The following is a 16,696-nucleotide window of genomic DNA, read 5'->3' as shown; positions in this document are numbered from 1 at the left end:
CTACATAACTAACACCATAACAGAGGTTCTCTTTCATGATTTATGTTAACTCGGGAGTCAAAACAATAATCTCTAATGAGATTTCCAAGTTACAGGTTGTCCAATAGAGGCCTCAACTCACTTTTATTGAATGATAATCATAAAATTTAGTCAAATAAACAACCATTTCTGGCATGTCCACAAAGCTGGGTCACTTGTAACAAGTGTCATGCCTGTAAATCCCAGCTATTTAGGAGGCTGAGGTCTGAGGATCACTACAAGAAGCCAGCTTTGGCAGGAAAGTCCAAGAGATTCTTATCTCCAATTTACCCCCCAAAAAGCTAGACATGGAACTGTAGCTCCAGTGGAAGAGGCTTGAGCAGAAAAGCTCAGTGACAGCACCCAGGCAGGCCCTGACCTCTAGAACTGGCAAGCAAGCAAGGAAGGAATATATCTCAGTTGAAATACTACTAGAGGACCAACTGAGTAGGTAAAAATTACAGCAGCAACTACTACCTTAGGCAACAGTCTTTAATGAAAGTTAAAACCACTTCAGAAGCCTGCACTGCTCAATTCTCAGTGTCTTAGTTCTCACAAACGGATTCAAATATTAACAATTAATTTCTATTTTGTGAGTTTAGTGCATTTATTGCACATACAAGGCCAAGACCTATGACACTGAAGTGCCACCAAGAATAAAGTATAAAAGTTCAACTCCTTGGACCGGGAATGTGGCCCAGGGGTAGAATGCTCACCTAGCATGCACAAAGACCCAGGTTCAATTCCTTGGTACCACACACATAGAAAAAGCCAGAAGTGCTGTGGCTCAAGTGGTAGAACTCTAGCCTTGAGAAAGCCCAAGGACAATGTTCAGGCCCTCAGTTCAAACCCTAGCACTGACCAAAAAAAAAAAAAAAGAAAAAAGAAAAAAAGAAAAAAATATATTGAGCTGGTAAGATGGTAAGAGGCTGAGGATTCAAGGCTATAGCAGGCACAAGGCTGCTAAGATCCCTATCTCAACAAACAGGCTGGGCATAGTGATACAAAGCCATAATCCAAGATAAGAGGAAGGCATGGGTAGGAGGACTGTAGTCCAAGGTTAGGTACCAAGGGGAAAACAACCTGAAACCCTATCTGAAAAATAACTGAGGCAAAGAGAGGGAGAATGGGGAATGAGAGAAGAGATATCCTCCTTTCTCTATCTCCGACCCCAGAATTTGGTTTCTGAAGAGTCTGGATCCATTAAGCAACACTGAACCAATCACTGTGCAGCCAGTGCAGGCTGGAGCCCTCCAAACTGCAAGAAAGCTGGGTCCTGCCTGCATGACCTGACCCTCAGCCACCAGGCCAGGATTCTGCTCTTTCTGTCCTGAAAGTGTGACAGAAACACAACTGTTTACTGTACTGGAAGAAACATATTCCTACTTATATAATTCATCTGACATGGCTGTTACTGGATTATAGCAGGACCCAGAGGATCGAGTGACCAACAAGCCACTGAATATTCCAGAAGTGAACACTGATGTGCATCTGTTGCCTGGGACACATGGACGGACAAAGGCTGACGTGGTCCCCACCAGCCCTACTCACCCCTCATTTCCTGACCAAACACGGACTGTGCTCAACAGTCTACTGCATGTGTCACTTTCACCACATAGCCCAAGCTGTCCTTGAACTCACTCGCCTAGACTGTTCCAGAACTTGCTGTCCTCTCCAGGGCAGGATTACAGGCAGGTGTCACCATATGCAGCCGCTTATCTACTTGTGCTCCAGGGGAAGTAGCCTCCAGTCTCAAACCAGGGAGAACAGTGACCCATTCCAGCCAATCAGGAACTGTATGGCTTGATACTACTGTAGATTGGGGTTGTAGGAGTGTGCACCCCAAACAGAAACAGGAGGGCCAAGTTCCACACATTGGAAAGGACCCACTGGGGGTGGGGAGGGGCAGTCCTCCTCCTTTTGGAAAAGGAAATCACTTTTACTTGAAACACATGCTGAACTTGTGGCTGCCATCTTGCAATCTTAAGAGGAATCAGCCAAGGACAAAACAAGAACATCTGCCTTCATCTTCACCCCCTCCTCCACTGACCAGATTCTTACACTTACACACACACACACACACACACAACCTTTCTGACAACTGTCTCCTACTAAAACTTGTTTCCTTCTATTCTATTCTTCTTTACTGCTAAGCTTTTCAAAAGAGGTATCAGAAATTAAAAACAGCCCTACCTTATGACCTGCTCATACCACACATGGGCACACATGCAAAGGAAACTAAGTGAACAAACTATTGCATCTCTGTTCAATGGTCAAATATTGGACCCAACATGCCCAATAACAGAAAAATGGATCTGTAAAATATGGTACACACATATACCATGGAATATTAAAATTGTAGAATATTAAATAAATCATGAAATATTTTAATATTAAAATTTCATGAAATACGAAATCGTGTCATTTGCAGAGATCTTGTTGAATTAGATAAGAAATGCTCAAAAAGCAACATATTGGCGGGTGCGGTGGCTCAAGCCTGTAATCCTGGCTACTCAGGAGGCTGAGATCTGAGGATCAAAATTCAACGCAAGCCTGGGCACTAAAGACCGTGAGACTCTTTTCTCCAACTAACCACTAGAAAACTGGAAGTGGTACTGTAACTCCAGGGGTAGGGCAGTAGCTTTGAGCAGAAGAGCTCAGGGACAGTGCCCAGGCCCAGAGTTCAAGCCCCACAACTGACAAAAAAAAAAAAAAAAAGAGGGGGGGGAATAATACTGAAATACATTGCATCTATGTGTGAGCACAAAGAATTGCCAACACAAGTTGTTTCCCCCACAAAACTACACAACCATTTCAACATTCAAGGCTTTGGAAATGTTCTAATTTTAAGCTCAACAGAGAACTTGGGGAAAGTTCTGTACTTCCAGCACCTAGAGAATTCCCAGTCTAAAGACATTTTCAGGTAAATATCTGTTTTGTATGTTAAAAATAGAGCCATTACCTAAAAGGCAGGCATGCCACAAATGTTGGAATGAACTTGGCCTACTTATCTACATCAAGCAAACGTTCGGGGTGGGGGCAGGGGTTGGGGAGAGGAGAGCAGAGAGCAGAGAGCCTAAGATGATAATCAAGCTCCACGCCAAGAAAGGTGAAATACAGTGAGTCAGGCTAACCAACTGCTCTGAGCATGCCTGGGGAAGAGGAGAGGGCTAGGGCTGGGTGGGACAACACACTGCTCAGTATCTGAACTTCTGTGCCAGGAATGATGGCTGCTCCTGAGAATGAAAGGTATGAAGGCCTCCTGGGGCCTAGAACAGACAACCAAGGGTTTGCCCACAGAGGCAAACACCTTTTCACACAGCTACACTAGGCAGAGCCTGATACAGAGTACTTTTGATAGCTCTGTACCCCAAAGGGATCAAGGGATCATTAAGAAGGAAAATGGAAGCTGGCGACCAGTGGCTCATGCCTGTAACTCCAGCTCTTCTGGAAGCTAAGATCTGACGATCAAGGTTCAAAACCAGCCCAGGCAGGTTAAGTATACAAAACTCCAATCTGCAATTAACCACTGACTAGTCAGAGGCTCAAGCAATACTCGCCTTGAGAAAAAAAAAGTGCCCATGCACTGAGTTGAAGCCCCAGAACCAACGAACACACACACACACACACACACACACACACACACACACACGGAAGGAAAGCTGATAGCAGCCAGATTCAACCTCAAGGGGCATCACTTTGATTTCTCTTAACAGCTGGAACTGAATGCAGGTCTGCAAAGCACACTACTGGGCAAGGAAGAATGCTTTCGACTTACAAGTCTTTTCATGGGAAAAAGAATGAATTAACACAGCCAACAGATACAGGGACAGTGGATCCCAAGCAGTCCTGGAGGAAGCAATCAGAAGCTGAAGTTGAAGATTAACCCCAGACTAAACCCAGACTCAGTCATCAGGATTCTGTCTCAGCAAGCAAGCAGAGCAATGCTAGTGTATACATCTTTAATCCCAGCTAGCTTGTTAGAAAGCATAGCTAAGAGAATCAAAAGTTCAAGGACGACCCAGGTCAAAAGCATAAGACACTGAAAAATAAAAACAAGTAAAACTAAGGAAAAAGGGGCCCAAGTCTCTGTAGGAAGCCCCTTCCCAGAAAGTGAAAAGCCCTGAGTTCAAATCCCAATACCAACTTCTCCCCCCTCCAAAAGGAAGCAAATGACTTATTTTACTCTTATAATTAAAATTCGTATACAGGACAGAATCATGAGCCATGCTTACCACACTCCACAGAAACTCCAGTTTTGGTTCTTTGCAAATGAAGACACCTGACCTAAATCTGATGATAACTTCCTTATTACAAGTAATATCTAAATATAAATAAAATTACTAATCTTGCCAAAAACAACTTACTCTGAAATGGCAAGCCTTATAAGCCTTGTAATGTTAATAAGTCTTTTACAGCTACACATTTTATGACCGACTCCATAAAAGAGTCCTCACAAAGGAGAAAGAGGCATGAGAATACCAAAGCAGACCTGAGGGGGTGAGAGGGGTGGGTGGTATCACTCCTTCAACTACACCCTGAAAACTATCTCCTTTGGCCACAAGCACCAAATGTCTATTATGACTGACCAACCGACAAACTGACAAGTGAGGATAACTCAAATAATTATTTTCAAAAAAATAAACACCCTTTTGGACAAGTTTCACATGAAATTCTTAAGGAGAAAGAGACTTACTTGCTCCAAGTACATTACACCATGTATGGCAATATACCAATGAAAGTCCTTTACAACTCATATATGCCAATCAAAATAGAAAATTTAATTTAAAAGAAACAAAAAGGCTTTGAGTCCACTTTTGTGAAAGAATGGATGCACTAAGTTCAGTGGCAGCATTCATGTAATGTTTTCTAAATGGCAGCATATGCTGACCGAGGACTTCAGAGCCACAAAACTCCAAGGATGCCCAGCAGTCACCAGCAACCACCAACTCTTTATTTTTATTAGGGTTGCCTTTGATAATTTTTATTAACCTATTAACATTTCTAAAGTTATCTTGACTGGAAATAAAACTAAGGGTCTGCTCTGTAGGAAGAACAGCATGAAAAGTAGAAGAGAGTCAACACTTAAATATCTCAAATTGCATATACCCCTTCCAATCGAAATCAATGACAGGTAAAACTAAGTCACATGGCCAAGTGCCAGAGGCTCATGCCTATAATCCTAGCTACTTAGGAGGCTGAGATACGAAGATCACAGTTCAAAGCCAACACGGGCAGGAAAGTCTGTGAGACTCTTATCTCCAATTAACTACCAGAAAACTGGACTTGTCACTTTGGCTCAAAATGGTAGAGCACTAGCCTTGAGCAAAAGAGCTCAGAAATAGCAGCGCCCAGCCACCCCCCCCCCCCCCACACACACACATGCCTCAAGGTTTAAGATTTCTTTCAATCTCTGGATGAAACTAGAAGTATAAGCTCGATCCAGCTGCAAAATGTGAAGGCACGGAGAACCTTAGGTGTCTGAGGTAGGTCATACCATATTCTCTCCTTTGGTCTGCTAAATGGTTGCAAGTCTCAAAACCCACAAAACTAGACATCTTGGACCATCTTGGGCAATAACCAATTGGCAAGTTGGTAAACTCATACTACTAAGACAAGGTTGTTGTGCCAGAGATATCCCAGAAAGACCCAACACTTCACCAGTAACTTACATTACAGTTACACCAGTAACTCAATCATTGAAATGCACAACAGAGCCACATAACAATCAGATCTATTCCATTCATATCCACAGTGAGATCAGCGAAAACACTGTACTATTTGAAAGAAGTCACTGGTGGGTAAATACTCATTCCAATAAACTGAAGCCAGCATAAGAACTGGAGAATTAATTCCAGTCTAGCACTAAGAGGCAAGAAGAGGGCTGGGTGCTAGTGGCTCACACCTGCAATCCTAACTATTCAGCAGCCTGAGATCTGAGGATCATGGTTCAAAGCCAGCCAAGTGGCAGGAAAGTCTGTGAGACTCTTATCTCTAACTTCCCAGAAAGAACTGGAGGTGAAGCATGATCAAGTGGTAGAGCACTAACCTTGGGCAAAAGGAGCCCAGAGACAGTATCCAGGGCCTGAGTTCAAGCCCCAGGTCTGGCACAAAAAGCAGTAGGGAGGAGCCAGGTCTTAGTGGCTCATGGCTATAAAACTAGCTGTTCAGGAGGCTGAAAGCTAAGGACCATGATTTGAAGCCAGATAAGGTAAGAAAGTCCATGAGACTCTTACTTCTAATAAATCATGGGAAGAGCTATCCAAGTGTGTAAAGTAATGAATGCATCTTCTATCTGGCAAATATAACTGTAACCCCTCTATTAATTACAATAAAAATTCTTTGAAAAAATTTAAAACACACACACACACACACACACATCAGCCCGACACCAGAAGGCTGAGATCTGAGGATCACAGTTCAAAGCCAGCCTGGGCACTAAAGTCTGAAAAACTAGAAGTGTCACTGTGGCTCAAGGGGTAGGGTGGTAGCCTTGAGCTTAAGAGCTCAGGGACACTGCCAGGCCTAGAGTTCAAGTCTCACAAGCGACAAAAGAGGAGGAGGAGGAAGAGGAGGAGGAGGCAGCAGTAAAGCTGTGGCTCAAGTGGTAAAACACCTCTTGAGGAAAAAAAGCCCAGGGACAGCACCCAGGCTCTGAGTTCAAGATCCAGGCCCAGCACATGCCATGCACACACACACACACACATCCACAAGCCAATTTCAATCAAATGGCAATGAGTAGGAACAATGCGGGGGATGGGAGAAACTTCTGCTGGGACTGATAGACTGCTTTCTGGGAAAGCTGCTCCTGAGTTCCTTGTCTCTGAAGTGCAATGTGTACATGGTGCTAATTCATCACAACACTCACTTCAGATTTCCCAGTAGCAGGGATTTGCCGCCTGGAACTGCTCATTCCCCTGTCAGTGGCCAGATGTTCCCGAGTATATAAGCCAGCCATTCCCTCATTGTGGACAACAGAAAGTAACATCTAACATTTAGCAATGATTCAGACACTCTGCACTCTTCTAACCATTTGTCCCACATGCGTTAGCACATCAAATCCTCAGTCATCTGCAACCCATTCTCTTAAAACCGCCCCCAGGACTTAGAGCTAAGGCAAGAGACCCTAGCCAGGTGAAAAAGCTTGCCTAAGGGGGCAAAGTGGGTGACCCAGCCAGAACTTGACCTTCAACGGTCTGGCTCCTATTTGAAACCACTTAGCTCACAGCTTCTCTGTCAAGCATACAAGAACCAAACCACAGCATCAGCTCTGCTACTTCTATGCTCTGAGTAAGACAGGAGCTCAGGTCTTGTGGGGATGTAAATCACTATTTTATCTGCCACCCTGAAATGTTCACTCTCTCCGAGGAGTCCAGAATCTGGCAAATGGTATTCAAATTACCTGTACCCTGGAAATTGGTAGATTATCATATTCGGCATTATACTTGACCAAGATACTCTCACAAACAGTTTATTCTACTACATAGCACAAACCTTCTATTCTGCAGAATCATTAGGAGAAACAATTCTCCATGAATAATACATTCCTCAGAAAACTGAAGGGAGATGATCCTAAACCATAAATTCTGTGTACAGGAATACCTGGCTGTTGTACATGGCTTTGCAATTGGTATTTTAAGTGTCAGCTCTTACAGTAAAGGTGTGGAGGCAGACCTCATTGTGCACAGAACCAGGCATAGATTTGACTGGGTGATATAAACGCACCCCAGCCCAAGTACTCCTACGAGAACCATTTTCTAATAAATACCACTTCTTAGGAAAACTATTGAAGTCCCCGCCTTATTAGTAGTCCTTAGGGTAGATAAGCATGGCAAAAAGGAGAAGGGAGGGAAGGAGGGAGGGAAGGAAGGAGTCAGGGAGGGAGGGGAGGGAAGGAGGGGGGCAGACAGGCAGGCAGGCAGGAAGGCAACAGGCTTTCAAGAAGTAACAACACTTAGGAAGTTATATACATATTACACTGCAATGTATAAAGTATCTTCAAATGTTCCAATTACACCTCTTCTGTCTCACTTCAAATCACATACAGCAAGTAAGCCAGCTACTACATATAGTCAAAATCAAATGTAACTAAGTGTATTTTTTTTAAAACTTTCCATTCCTACTTTCAAAATGTAGTAAAGGGAAGGGATAACACTGTCCAAAATCAAATGTGCTCTTTATGGAACCCGGGTCTTTGTGCATGCCAGGCAAGCGCTGTACCACTAGGCCCAACTCCTGGCACCTTGATATTTTTTTAAGGGAGTTAGTTTAAAAAAAAAAAAAATTCAGGGCCATGAGTTTGGCCTAGTGAGGAAGACCCGGGTTTGATTCCTGGATACCACACACATAGAAAAAAGCTGGAAGTGGTGCTGAGGCTCAAATGGTAGAGCTCTAGCCTTGAGAAAGTCCAAGGACAGTGCTCAGGCCCTGAGTTCAAGCACAGGACTGGAAATAAAAAAAAAAAATCCAGTTCTGGAGAATAGCATGTTACTTTTAAGAAACTTTTTACATTCCTTATCAGAAAAAGAATGAAGAACATACAGTCATATTAACATGCAAGCCTTGTTTTTTAATCTGTATCTTTAAGCTTTACTTTTTCCTTATTTTACATAAAAGTAAACTTGTACACCACCTAAGAGATCCAAGTTTGAGACTCCTCTAGTCTCAAACTTAAAGCAACAAGAGTACTTGTTGAGTTTTTTTTTCCTATTACAAAACATGTAAAGAAACTACCAATCATCACTAAGGATCATTATTTTTGGGGGGTGGACAAAGTTAAGAGATCAGGTATTCTGTATACGTGCCTCACGCACGCGTGTGCACACACACACACACACAAACCATTTTTCATGTGTAAACTTTGAATCGATGACTGGTTTGTCTAAGTATGGGCTCATTTTTAAAGCAAAAACGCAAGGGCCCGAGATGCAAAGACTTTATAACACCGAGGACCAAGGGAGTATACAGATACATTTTTTTTTTGGTTTTTTTTTCAGTAACCAGCTCACTTAACTCAATTAGAGACTAGCTAAAGTCATCCCCCTTTCCTTAGGCCCCTCCCCAAATGACTCAGGTATCCAAGAAAACCCAAAAGGCAAGAGGGGGGGGGAGATAAACCCCCTTTTGTCCAGTCGCAAAGACTTATCCATGAATAACGAATACAGCTCACTTTTGAAATGGATCAGCCACAGATGAACAACAAACTGACAACAACAACCAAAAAAAAAAAAAAACGGAAGCAATCCACCAAGAGGGGCTCGCGCTTTTGTCACAGTGTCGCAGGCCCGGCTCCAGCTCTGTCCACCCCGGGCACACAGTCAGCTTCGCCCGCCCTCCTGCACCCGGCCGCCGCCGGGGATGGAAGCAGCGGGCGGCCCCCACACCTAGGCCATCCAGCTCGGCCACTTCGCCCGCCCAGAACCGGCATCCAAACCGCCCGGGCTGCTTCCCCGGCCCTTCGGCGTGGAGGCATGTGACGAGGGCGCTGGCACTGGCTGTTCCTAATTACCTCTCGGTCTGGGGTGAATGACTCAGCAGCCCAACTTTTTTTTTTCTTTCTACAGAGTCACCCTACCTCGTTACCCAACCCCGTGGCTGGCCGCACCACGGTGAGCCGCCCGAGCTCGGGACCACGCGACGCCGCGCCATGGCCACTCCAAGGCCACCCGGACTCACCGAGGACCCCCGTCCCCCCCCCCCAGGCGTCTCCAAGCTGCCCGAAGGCAGCAGAAGTGACCCCGCGCCCCAAGCCTGGCCATCAACCACCCGGAGACCCGGAGGGGGAGGGCCGGCCCCACGCCTCTTTTCCCCTTTCCATTCGGGACCCAGCGACGTGCGCACCGGGAGCTCGGCCGCACACGCGTCCCGGGCCGCCCCTCGAGCTTTCCGCCCGGCACCTTCGGGGGCTGCACCCTCCTCCCCCAAAACACGCTTTGTTCTCCCCCACGCGCGCCGCGGGGCTGGCTTTCCCCGCACGCGCGCCTGCACGGTTACTACTCCGCTCCACCCCCGCGGCGCGGTTCCACCTCGGGGACGAAGCTCCCCGGTCCCCCGACCCCGAGCCCCACGACGCTTCTCCGCCCATCCACACCCACTCTCGCCCCGCGCCGTGGGAATCCTAATTGCCGCGTGTGGGGAAAACTCCAACAAAGACAAGCCGGGGTACAGGGGAGGGCTGGAAGGGGGGGAAGGAGACTGGGGTTTCCCTCCCTCCCCCCTCCCCCGTCTCCGCCGGATGCAGACCCTATCTCGGCCTGTCCTGCGTGACTACACCAGGGCCCGGGCCGCCAGGGCGGTGCTGATGTGTCAGCCCCGGGCGAAGGGGGAGGGGGGCGGGCGGATCGGGCGGGGGGGGGGGAGCCCGGAACCCCGCGGCCCGGTCCGCACCCCGCCGTGCCCCGAGCCCCGGGCCGGGGGATGGGAGCGCCGCGCGGCGGCGGGTAAACAAGGGCGCGGGCCGGGCTGCCCCCACCGCGCCGCCGGTCGCCCCTTCCGGAGGCCGCCCCCCTCCCCGATCCATAAGCCAGCGCCCCCCGAAGTCGTCCCCGCCGCCGCCGCTCCCCCCACCTCCCCGAGCCGCCCCCACAGTCGGCCGGGTGACCGGCCCCGGGACTGAAGAGCGCACAGGACGACCCAGCCACTCACCCAGCCCAGACGCGGTGGTGAGGCCAGACTGACGGCAGCCCCGGAGCTCCGGGCGGCGCGGGCAGCGGTCAGGTGACTCACTCCCTCCCCGCGCGGCCAGCCGTGCCGTCCCCTCCCCTCCGCCCGGCCCCGCCGCTCGCCGAGGCCGCCCGCGCCTCCCGGATCTGAAACCCCGCCTTCCAGAGGCCACGCCTCCCCGCACGGGCCAATCACCCCCCGCAGAATCGGCCACGCCTCCCCGCACGGGCCAATCCCCCCCGCAGAGTCGGCCACGCCCCCTCTTTGGTGAAGGCCACGCCCCCGGAGGCAGGGCACACGCTCCCGCCACGCGCGCGACCCCGGCTTCCGCGGCGGGGCGCCCCACCTGTGCGCACCTGCGCGCCCCGCCGCGGCTGCGGCCGCCGGCCAGCCCTACTGCTGAAGGCGGGAGGGAGACGCTGACCGCCTCCGCTGACCCCCAGGGTGGCCGGATCCCAGCAGAGCCCCCCACCCCCCCCAGCTCACCGCGCACCCTCCGAGCCCAGCCCACACCCCGCGGGACGGGATCCAGAACGCCAGCTCCCGGCGCTGCCCGGAGACCCCACAGTGCCGCTTCTGAAACCCCTTCTGTGGAGTGGCTGGCTTGCCCCTGGCCCCAGCCCAAGTTTGAAAGGTGTCAGAGCTGGCCGGGGCGCCAGCATTTTGGTGGGGAAGGAAGCTGTGCCTTTACACCTCCTAGTTTGTTTGTGTCAGGGACCTCTGGAGAAAACCATGGGGCGCGTGTGCTCTGCTGGTGACATTTTCTTATTATAACTTCATTGATATGCATGATTTCCCTAATAAAATGCCTTTGGGATTTTGCTTTGGGACTTATTCCCAAGTGCCTTTCTTACACGCATGACTAATCTTTTCTTTGCTCTTGTCTGGTTGCCTGTGCGCATGGCCTTTGCACTCACCAATGGGCAAAGCCACTGAATCTATTGGGTTACAGGTCCAGAATGTTGTAGAAGCATCTGGCACTATTACCCTGCCCACAGTGAACACCTGCCCCTTGCCAGGTGTTCCGTTCTTGCAGTGGCTGCCAGGGAGAGCCACGTTCAGTACCCAGTGCCACCCAGCCCTGTGTATGCTTTCATCCTCTGGTGTTTACCCAACTGTCAGATTTTAAGCACGCATGTAAGCCATTAAACAAGTCTGTAGTTCAAAGTACTGTCTCTTCATAGAGCCAGATGCAAACGGGGCAAAGTTTATCAATCTAGAGAAAGCTCAGGCTGTGCTAGCCAGCCAGATTAGAGTTCTGACAAAAGAGGCCCTGGGCCCTGCAATCACGAAAGGGTTTGTGTAAAACAGGTATTTTTTTTGTTTGCGTTCAAGTGGGAAAATTGGAAGTTGAACACCAGCAGTGCCAAATGTGTGTACACGCCACAGCCAGGATAATAAAGATAACTCACCTGACAGTATTTGCAGTTTGTAAGCTGGGAAAGTTAAGAACATATGAGTTGTAGTTCAGAATACAAGAATAGCACCTGAGGTGACAAGAGTCTATCACCTAGACTCAGAGGAGGCTTTCTGGATGATTGATAATACTCACATTGAGTCTTCAGAACTGTGGGGATCAAGGACTCTGGATGGGTCCAGAAGTACAAAGCAGGGACAACGAACACCACATTCATGGTAGAAGCAAAGACATGTCATGAGAATTGAGGAAAGGCTGAGAATAGACTAAAGGAAAGATGATGAGTTTCACACAAAAGCAAATCTTCACAACTTGCATCACCTTCCATCCTAAGCCAAAGGATTCATGTTCTTCTGTGTTCCCACAGCCATACCCATTTTTCCAGGGAACAAGCATACCCTCCTCTCTGGAAGGAACTCTTCTGTCTTCTAGATAATAGTGGTAACATTTTCAAGTCTAGAGAGGATGACGTATATACTGTAATAGGTTCAATGACTTGACTTCTTACAAAGACATACCAAGAGGATGAGATTATCAAGGCAGTTAAGTGACTCAGATTTCAGTGAGTAAGGAGGAAGATGGTAGATGAGGGAAATGAGCCACGGGAATCTGCAGTCGAGAATATATATTAGTGGGGATATATTAGGTAGGGCCAGGAGTTTGGGCTAGTGGAGAGCTTGCCTAGCATGCACAAAGACATGGGTTCGATTTCTTCATACCACATACAGAAAAAAGACAGAAATGGTGCTGTGGTTCAAGTGGTAGAGAGCTCTATCCTTGAAAAAAAAAAAGGGGGGGGTGGGGGGGAGCTGAGAGTTTGGCCTAATGGTATAGTGCTTGCCTAGCATGCACAAAGACCCAGGTTCGATTCCTCGGTACCACATACATAGAAAAAAGCCGGAAGTGGTGCTGAGGTTCAGGTGGTAGAGCTCTAGCATTGAGAAAATCCAAGGACAGTGCCCAGGCCCTGAGTTCAAGCCCCAGGACAAGAGAGAAAAAAAGAGAGAGAGAGAGAGAGAGAGAGAGAGAGAGAGAGAGAGAGAGAGAGAGAGAGAGAGAGAGAGAGAGAGAGAGCGCACTGAAGAGCTCAGGGACAGTGCCCAGGCCCCAGAGTTCAAGCCAAAAATCATGACTACCAAAATAGAAAACAAAACAAAAAAAAACCAACAACAGCAGCAACAACAACAACAAAAAACACCTAAATCTTAACACTAGACACTATTGAAAATGAACTGTACAGCCCGGCACTGTGGCTCATGCCTGTACTCAGGAGGCTGGAATCTGAGGATCAAGATTCAAAGCCAGCCTGAGCAATAGAAAGCTAAGAGACTCTTATCTCCAATTAAGCACTAGAAAATGGGAAATGGAGGTGTGACTCAAGGGTAGCCTTGAGCTGAACAGCTCAGGGACAACACCCAGGCTCAGGGGTAGTGCAGTAGCCTTAAACTGAAGAACTCTGGAACAACACCCAGGCCCAGAGTTCAAGCCCCAAGATCCACCAGAAAAAAAGAACAAAGAAAATGAACTATATGGTTTAGTGGGGACAGGAGGGAAAAACTGGGAGAGAGCAAGAGAGGGGGGTGACTGTCCAAAACTTATGTAACTGTAGCTCCTTTCTCCACCACCTTTATAGTAACAATAAAAAATAAAAATTAGAAAAGAGTCAGCAGAAGAAACATTTTTTTAAACCTGAACATTCCTGCAAGTATTCACAAAATTTGGACCTCTGACCAGTAGGCTTTTAAGAGTTAGGCTAACATTATTAACCTTGAGTGTCCCTATTGTGACTCAAGAAGAGTATATCTAATTATTGGTACAAAGTTACCAAAAAGTAAGGCTACTTTTATAGAGTGACCCCACCTAACCTTCAGGCTACTTTTATAGGCCCCCAGCCATGTGGTTGGGCTGGCCATACACAGGTGGCCAATGGAATTCAGCATTGTTGATTGATGGCTGGGGCAACCACTGACACCTTTGCTGTTTGAACCAGGACCTATCATCTTGGTGGGCTTCTGGTGCGCTGCTCTGACAACAAAGGAAGGGGAGGGAATTCCCTGGCAGGCCAAGGGGGGTGGGGTGGGGAGGAATTCTGGTAATTCCACCTGGTTTAGCTGCTCTTGTAATCTGAGCTGTTATCAGGGATTCTGCAGCCCCCGTGTTAGGTCAAGTCCTCCTTTGTCATAAAGATGGGAAATGCCTATAGGGGATGGATTTTTGGGAAAGTCAAGAAAGGGGTCCCTTCATTCCCCCCTCGTTTTGGAAAATGAGTCAAATCTTTGACTCTTCCTCCCACTCTATGTCCTCCTGTCATAAGGGCCATATTGAGTCCTCAGCACTGGCCTTTTGACCACTCCAATTCTCCTTTGTACAAATGGTCATTATGATGTTTACAATGCAGGGGCCAAGAGCAACATTTGTAAAGCTAAGGATCCTGCAAATGCAGATATTTGGGATGTCATCATGGAGACCAGCTGGATAAGCTTTTATACACCATCCTTGGGACCCCTGCTTCTCTCTTGCTCGAGTCTCCTTTTTCTAGCTGCCAGGTTATCTTTCATTACTCCATCATGTTTGTCCAAACATGCTGTCTCCATGTGGGAGTGATGAGTCCAGTAGCTCTTTCCCGGTACTTTTACAGTGGTTGGAGTCCTGGGTATCACAGTGCAGGTACACTTGAGTGCCAGGATGTTAGAAACCAGATGATGAACATGTCCCCCAATCAACCTGTAAGGCCTGTAAGAACTGGATTGAATCATGGTTAACACGATCAGCTAGTTCAGCTTCCCCAAGTTTTAGGGGAAGGTCTCCCTCCAGTGGGGAGAACTTTACATGTGGAGGGTTCCCATTATTAGGACATGCTTCATACCATCTGCTACATGCGCATACTCTCTGGGATCTGTCGTCCTCCCTTTTTAGAACATTTAAGGCAATTCCTTTCAGATCCTTTCTTTTCTAGAATAAACCATTTCTTTAAATTCCTTTCCCAAGGTTTCTGTACTGTCCTTTCTCTCTTTTCATTTGACCATAGCCCTCATTCACATTTAACACCTCTCATCCCTAGACTTCTCATCACCGGGTGCAGAATTCCCCTCACGAAGCCATAGGGACCAAGATGGCTATGGCTGCAAAAGGCTAAGTGCAGCCTCACTTTATTTTCTCTCCCATGACCTAGGGGACTTGGAACTTAGCACAGATACAGTGTCCCACCGCCAAGGGTTTAGTTCCAGTCAGGAAGCAGCTGTAGAGTTGTAGAGCCAGGCTGGACAGGATGTGTAGCAGCAGCTTTGACTCACAACAGCTCCAATGGAACAGCACACCTCCTAAGTTGCCTCCAAATTCCAGCATGCTGGATAAAGAAGCTTAACCTAAAGCCTGACTTTGGTGAATTCTCCCAATGGTCTCCCAATTGCTTTCCCTGAGCACACATGTTTTTGCAAGCTGGCACCCCATTGGTTTTCAGGGCAGTATAGGGTTGAGATTTCAAAGTAATAACCAGATTTCCTTTAAATGAGACTAGGATTCTCTAGACAGGTATAGAAGACTTGAACCTGTAGCCATTGCCATTCCCAAGTGCAGTCTCCACTCTTGCACATCTGTTACTACTCTTTCCCATACCTCTAATTTATCCTGTCGCACTTTCCAAAAATGACTCTGGTCCCTTCATCTTAAGGGGAGTTGATGGGCGAAGATCCATCTTCTATAACTTCTTCAAGCTGATTCAGGGGCGTTGTCTCTGTACTTGACTAGGGACCTTAAAAAGCTTAGCCTATTTTACCAAGGGGTTGCCAGGATTAGCTATCAGGAACAATGATTTGATCCAAACTAGAGGTCATATTCAACATTTTTTAACTTACTTAGCACTCATTTGCAAAGGCATTTTCCTGATTTTCTGGGGAGCTTAGCAATGCTTCAGTTGCCACTGTAGGCCTAGACAGATCAACAGGGACACAGCCTCAGGTCCACAAACTTTTTTCTGAATTTGTGGCTGGTATCAATTCAAAATTCGCTCAGTTAGGGCTTTGAGCAAACATGGGGTTCAGGATTGTAAACTACCCATTATTACAGATGACTGACAAGTTCCTGCCCAGTTATGGAGTAAATGAACACGGACATTAGTAAGGCATGCTTACAAACCATTCTAAGACTTCCTGGCTCTGAATAATTTTGAATGGCCAAGCACAAATGACTCTAGGATCTGTCACCATCTCTGCCATCCAAGTAGTGGCTTACTGCATTTGGACTCTTCATTTCTTTTGTCCCAGTAGTCTCTCTCCACACAGGGATGAACATCCCATTGGCATTTCACTTTGTTGGTTGCTAGATTTGAACTCAGGGCCTGGGCACTGTCCCTCAGCTCTCCAGCTCAAGGCTAGCACTCTGCCACTTTGAGCTCCAAAGCAATTCTGTCTCAATAGCACTCTGCTGCAAGATTAGACACCACAGTCTCACAGGGACTTCGCTTTGCCTGGGCTGGCTCAAAACTGCAGCTTTCAGATCAGTGAGTCCTACAAAAAAAGGCCACTTACTCCAATTAGAAGCAACAAGGTGGTCAACTCAGAAATAGTCTCTAAGCATGATCTTACCCGGAACTTGGTGAGG

At 47.5% G+C, this 16,696-nt stretch overlaps 1 protein-coding gene across 1 annotated transcript in view; it reads right to left on the bottom strand.

The window, feature by feature from the left end:
• The window catches only part of Bach1 (BTB domain and CNC homolog 1), a 33,172-nt gene extending 22,403 nt beyond the window's left edge, over positions 1-10,769 (bottom strand). Inside the window, exon 1 of the mRNA XM_090348471.1 lies at positions 10,663-10,769. The gene's annotated coding sequence lies outside the window, so the exon portion shown is untranslated. The remainder of the gene's footprint in view (positions 1-10,662) is intronic.
• Between the last annotated feature and the right edge of the window lie 5,927 nt (positions 10,770-16,696).

This window comes from Megascapheus bottae, chromosome 1, assembly GCF_031878675.1.
Source record: "Megascapheus bottae isolate mThoBot1 chromosome 1, mThoBot2.hap1, whole genome shotgun sequence".
Classification (NCBI taxonomy): Eukaryota; Metazoa; Chordata; class Mammalia; order Rodentia; family Geomyidae; genus Megascapheus; species Megascapheus bottae.
Note: the sequence above shows the minus strand (reverse complement) of the source record. Positions and strands in the feature narration are given on the sequence as shown.